Below are 6,719 nucleotides of genomic sequence, written 5' to 3' on the forward strand. Positions count from 1 at the left end.
CTGGCAGTCTGTGTCTTCTCGTGTCTATAAATGTCTCAGTCGACATTCTAGAAAGGCAGAATTGGTAAGTGACGTGGTGGCCTCCCAGTCGTCAGAGGGCTGCATGAGTCCTCTGAGTCTTTGGTTTGTAAAGAGCAGAGTCTAACAGCTCGGGCATTTCTTCTACCCAGGACATTCTCCAGTCGCTCGCTCAGACTCAGCTCAGTGAGGTTTACTCTGCATGGAAAGCACTCAGAATTAAAAAAAGAATTTTTTTTAAAAGCTTTCCTGATACTTGCAGTAATACCATTAATGGTTCTTTACCAATAGGAAAAAGGATACTTTTTGCAATGTAATTAGATGTTCTATAGTGTGACAAGGAATTGCCTTCCAATAGGGGGTTCATGTATAATACTCATTTATAATTCAATATCTAATTTACTTTGCAGATAATTTTTAAATATAATCAATAATAATGACTGTTCTGTGGATGGTAGCATTTAATACATTTTATATTTTGTATAGTGATTTCGGGCCTCTTGTTTAAAATCAACAGCTCTTTAGCCTAATTCTTAGCATCATTTTGTCTCTGCGCCCATACTTTTTTGTGCACGCATTTTGTGATCTGTGTTTAAAACCTGCATTGCCAACATTGCAGCTCAAATTTAAAAGTTGTTATTCAAATAAATATTTAATTTTTTTAATTGCTCTTGTATAATCAGATGCCCTTTTTAGTATTATTTTAGAAGCATTTGGGTTTTGCCTAAAGTACAATTTATTGGGGAAAACTAGATTTTAGTTTTATAAAACTTAAATCTTTCATGGGACCTATATTTTCTTGAATTAAATTTTGTAGTTCTAGAACAAATAGGCAGTCTACAAAGGTGTTATCTGTGTTTCTTAAAAACGGGCTTCCTCACCTTTTAACCTATGAAACAGCTGGGGTTCCCATCGTTAAGCACAAGGGCACTGGGTCCTCACGCTCCTGTCTCCAGTAGAGAAAAGGCACGCTTCTTCAGGTTCACAGTGCTTCTGCTAACGGGCCCCAAAGCTGCACTTGTGAACTCCCATCCTCACTCCTCGGCACAGAAGACCAGGAACCTGCCACTGGGCAAATGGGATTCCCTGAAAGGAAGCGAGCGGCTGCAGCATGGTTGTCTCCTTCCGGAGCCACAGGACCTCCTGTGTCCACCTGGAGCTGGAATTGGAGCCACCAGAGTGTGGCCCCGAGCAGAGGAAGCTGTCACAGAAGGACACTAATTGGACACTTTATAGGAATCTAGACGATGTTTGTCCTCGAAAGTACACACCAGTGGTCTGCAAAATAAAATGTGTTGGAATCCTGAGTGCAGAAAATATACTGTTGGGCTTGGTTCTATTTTGTTTTTAAGTAGGTGAAATCCGAGCTAATCCTGTGTACAGTCTGTTCCGGGAGCTGGCACTTTTGGCAAGCCTGTTGAGAGGAAGCTAGATGGTTAATACTCTGAGCAAATCGTCTTTGAAGATTCATACGGAAAGGAAATGCCAGGGACTTGCGGTCCATGGATTCACAATCCAAAGCTCTGGTTTACAGAGTGCTCAGAAACCTGTGTGTTGGAATCTCCTGGGCATTTGTCGAGAGACATTCCTGCCCTTACCCCACACCCAGAGTCAGTGTTTCTTGCTGCGAAGCCAGGTAATCTCTCTTCAAGGTGAACCCTTTAGGGCCTTGTACATTAAAGCTTGAGAACCACTAATCTCAAAAGGAGTGTGGGAGGTCGTGTAGAAAGTGGGACTGCCAGATCCTTTTAGTTTTAGCTATTCTGTGTATTTCGTGAATGCACGTGCATGCGTGCCTGTGTGTGCGCGTGCGTGCATGTATGTGCGTGCGTGCTTGCGTGTGGTTCCTTAAGTGTCTCATAGGGTTTAGTTCTCGAGTTTGGCGGTCTCTGTGGAACTCTTAAGTTTATCCCATAGTCACTATTATCTGATTTCTGGACCAGACTAAAACTCTGCCCTGAGCAGTGTTCATCTTGGAAATCTGTAGAAGTTCTGTGATGGAGTTGCACCCCAAATAGTTGAGGAGGACGAATAGCACTGCTAACTATACCTGGAGAAGCTGGGCCTACTGGAGCCAATTCCCCTCATGTTGAGAGATTTTACAAAGAAATGTCAAGAGTTAAGCTGGTTATTTCCACAGGCTGGGTTGAAACCTGTTGTTTCTAAGGAAAAAAAAAATTGAACAATTTTGTTCTTTTTGATTCAGTATTTTGAAATATCTTAGTCTTAGAAATTCTGCATGACTTATAACGAATGAGCGGAAGTATTTTGATTGTTCTGATTATGTAAGTGTATGAGTGACACACTTGCAGTCTGAATTCAGCATTGCCCTTAAAAGTCTGGCGCTGCTAAGATGATTCACTGGGTACAGGGTGCTTGCCTCACAGTCCTGATGGCATGAGCCCATGTGGAAGGCAAACTGACCTCCACATGCACACCATGGCATGTACTCACACTTGATACATTCTAAAATATTTTAGACGTCAGAGTTCTAGGTCTTTGTCTTACTCTGTATGTACAGAAACAGCAGCTACACTATTTTATTTTCAGAGGTGACCAGCACAGGCATAGATGTTTGAAAGACCTGATGGTAAGTCTGCACGTGCACAAACCCCATTTGAGCTGCTCACTTCCACGTCTGATCAGCCAGTCATGGCAATCTCTGTCCTTTTCTCATTGGGAATCCACAATCATGAAACACCAGGGGCCACAGTGAAACTCTAGAATCCTCTCAGAGTGGTGCACAAGCATTGCTTTGCCTTTGATTACATCCTGTCATGAGTGACAGCAGGAGTGGGTGGGCTATGCCAGCCCTGATTCAGTTAAGCTGGGCCACTTCTGGGTGTCTAGGCGTGGTCAAGAACCACTGAAGCCAATGTGGCTGTACGTGGGTGTGATTGTGGTTTGCTCAGTGAGTAGGGGGCACACAGGTCTTGACTCCTTTCTAAGGTTTCCTGTACTTGACAGTCCTCAGATGTCAACATGGCTTATGTTGATTGTCTCTGCTAGGTCATGCCCAGGAGAAAGGCAATGAAGCCCATCAAACTCAGTGCAACTGAGCCTGCTAACACGGGACTGTAATCCCATATATTCAGGCAGACACAAGTTCAAAGTCACCCTGGGCAACCTAACGAGGCCCTGCCAAGAAAAAAAAAAAGCTTGGGAGTGTAGTTCAGTGGTAGAGTACTTGCCTAGTATGCATAGTCCCCAGGTTTAGTCCACAGTACTAGCAAAAACTAAACTTCCATGAAAGAAAATAAAAAAATTCACTGTGGTTCCTGTAATCATGATGTGCTTATGGAAAAGGCTGATGTAGCTTCCCTTATTGTGTTTCAGGAATAAAATAGAGTGTACATGGAAATATATGGGATGTAATGTTTATCATCCAGGTGCATTTTCCATAGTTTTAAAGTCAAATTATATAAAATGTGATGTCTAGGATATATTGGGTTTACCTTGAGAAATAAAACTACAATAGTTTGAACCTTCATGTTTCTGTTTACTAAATGCTAGTTTTTGTCATACAGTCAGAAATGCATATTTCTCAGATGTTAGGTTAATACGGCTTACTGGGCACTTGAGACAGTTGTGAAATTCGTTGTCCCTCATCCATCTGCAGCTCCCAGGAGCGATGTGAAGCGGTGAGACAAGCTGAAGCTCCGGTGGAGACACCAAGAAACACTTCAAGCAGGGAGCAGAGCCAACCTGGGAAAGGGCACACGGGCTACCGCCAGCCAGGCTGTAGGGTTGGGCTGCTCGAGCATCCGTCGTGACTGCACAGGCTCCAGCACAGGCTCCAGTGCTGCACCACAGAGCTACTGGGTGTCATGGTTGTCTGCTGAAGCTTGGTCCGGACTTGGTTGTTATTTTCCTAATCCTTTTAGAGTGGACAGACACATAATTAAAAATCATACTAATATTTTAATTTTTTTGAAGATTTTTTTTAAACAAATGTAGTGTCTAGCCTCCCGTGGGCAGAATGCTATGTGACGTTTAGGCAAGGTGTTCTTTGAACGTGGTAGGTAGCCAGGCACTCTGCTGCTTCCTGGGGTCTGCTAGCAGCTGGAGACCAGGTGTTCAAACATGTGAGCCTGGAGCTGGATATGATGGTGGATATGATGGTACATGCCTATAATCCCAGGATTTGGGAGGTAGAAACAGGAAAATCAGGAGGTCAAGGTCATCTTCAGCTTCATTGTGAGTTCAAGACCAGCCTGAGCCACAAGATCTTGTCTCAGAGGGGGTGAAGGTAGAGAGATGGGTCAGTGGTTAAGAGCATTGGCTGTTCTTTTAAAGGACCCAGGTTCAATTCCCAGCACCTACGTGGCAGGTTACAACTGTAACTTCAGTTTCAGAGGATCCCACACCCTCCTCTGGCCTCCGAGTGTACAGAGCATAAGGTGCGCTGCTGTGGGATATTTGATTACACTGCTGAGACCGCATTAATTAATAAAATCAACCTAGAACAAGAAGTAGAGTCAGCAACTAATTGACGGGAAGTAGCCATAGAGTAAGAGGGAGTCAGGAAAACGGATAGAGAGGCACAGGAAGTAGTGAGGAGGGACTTTGAGTCTAGCAACCTTTTTGCAGAAGAGAAACTCTCTTTCTGAGACACCGGCTAAGGAGGAAGGTCAGCTAGATACACCTCGGCCTCTGAGCTGGCAGGTTTTCACTCCAGCATCTGACTGCTGAGTATTAGTAAAATTGTAAGATTAGATTTAGTTTACAAGCAACATTGCACAGACGTACACACAGGCAAAACACTCATACATGTAAAAAGTATAGAAAATTAAATTTAAAAAACCAACCAAACAAAATACTACAAATCTGTGATGTTTATCAAAACTATACAGCTCACCCTAAGCTCCAGATCACTTCTGCAAAGACCCGCTTTTCCAAAGAAACTCGGCTTTGCCCTTTGCTGGGGTCTGTGGGGTGAACACACCTTGCAGGAGGGGTAGCAATTTTTTGTAGAGCAAGGTTAGAGCTCAAGCCCGGCCTGATCTACATAGAAAATTCTGAAGGAGAGAAACTGTCTCCCTTTGATGTGTTAGAAATCTCAGCAGTGAAGAAGGGTAGGGCGGTGGTGGTGCATGCCTTTGATCCCAGCCCTTGGGAGGCAGAGGCAGAGGCAGATAGATCTGAGTTCTAGGCCAGCTTGGTTTGTAGAGTGAGTTCCAGGACAGCCAGGACTACACAGAGAAACCCTGTCTCAAAGAAAAAAAGAAAAAGAAAAAGGGAGAAGACTTCTCAGTGTTGGTGTGAAGTAGGCCTTCGACATAGTCTGGCTATGACCCCACTTTGCTGGTTTGAAAACAACCTTTATACTCGTTTTTACCAAATGCGTGGGAGGTGACATAGGCAACTTTTAAAATACACCTTTCAAATTTTATCAGTTTCTCCCAAATGTCTAAAGAGAACGACTTTTAAAGTAGCTATATTTAAGTAGCTAAAACAAGTAGAAACTGAAAACACCCCAGATCAAATTGTTCAAGAGTTGTGCACGCCTAAGAGAATTTCATTTCACCGCTCTGGGGATGCACTTCAGTGGGTGGAGCATTTGCCCAGTGTGTGTGCGGTCCTGGGTTCGATTTCCAGCAGAAGAAGCTTGATGTGCTGGGCATGCCTCTAACCCCAGTGCTCAGGAGAGAGAAGCAGGAGGGTCTGCAGTTCAATGTCAGCCTTAGCTGCAAGTGAGTTTGAGGCTAGCCTGGGCGGCCTACGCCCCTGTCTGGAAAGCAAAAAAGAAAAGAAAGAAGCTCATTACATGACTAAGAAGCTGTCTGTAATCAACTCGAGATTGAAGAATTCTGAGAATAGATATGAATGCAGGCCAGGTGATCTGGTGGCAAGTTTCCCTTCTGTTGTTCGTTTTTTTTTAAAAAAAAAAAAAAAAAACAGGTTCTGGTTATGTAGCTCAGGTTAGCCTGGAACCCCCTATGGTTAGGGACTTCACCCCCATCCTCAGAATAACTTCTGCTAGAGGTGACACAAACCACAGTTTTTGTCTTCCTTCTCCCTGCAGTTCCCACTTTACACCAGGTGAGGGCAGTAAGAACCCTATTTCCCAAGTGAAAAAACACAGCCATGCCCACGTAAGTTTGTTTTCCAGGACGCAGGGGTCAGGTTCCCGCCAGGAGCTCAGGCTGGACGGTGACTTTAGGAATTAACAAAGGATCAGCCGGCCTTGGGAGCTTCAGCAAACAGGAGTCCGGTCCCAAAGGACAAGGCCAAAGAACAGGCTAATGCCACCCGAAAACCGGAAATGGCTATGTGGCTACTTGTTTGTCTTTCCTGGACTATGACACTGTCACCAAATTATATAATAAAAACATTTAAGCAGTAATAACATGCTTATGAAGAAGCAATCTATAAGGAACGCTCTACACTAAGGAAATCCGACATTCAAAGAGATTTTAGAAAAAGTTTTTAGCTATGTAAGATATTTTATGTAATAGTGGGGCTGTGCTGGTGCACATCTTTAATCCCATCACTTGGAAGGCAGAGGCAGGTTGATCTCAGTGAGATTGAGGCCAGCCTGGTCCTCAAAGTGCCAGGATGGCTAGGAATGTTACACAGAGAAAGATAAACCCTGTCTCAAAAAAAAAAAAAAATCAAAACAAAAACCACTAAGTATTAAACTGTACTAGTAGGAGCTGGTGAAATAACACGGTGGTTTAAGGGAGCTTGCCGAATAAGCC

This window comes from Arvicola amphibius, chromosome 6, assembly GCF_903992535.2.
Source record: "Arvicola amphibius chromosome 6, mArvAmp1.2, whole genome shotgun sequence".
Taxonomy (NCBI): domain Eukaryota; kingdom Metazoa; phylum Chordata; class Mammalia; order Rodentia; family Cricetidae; genus Arvicola; species Arvicola amphibius.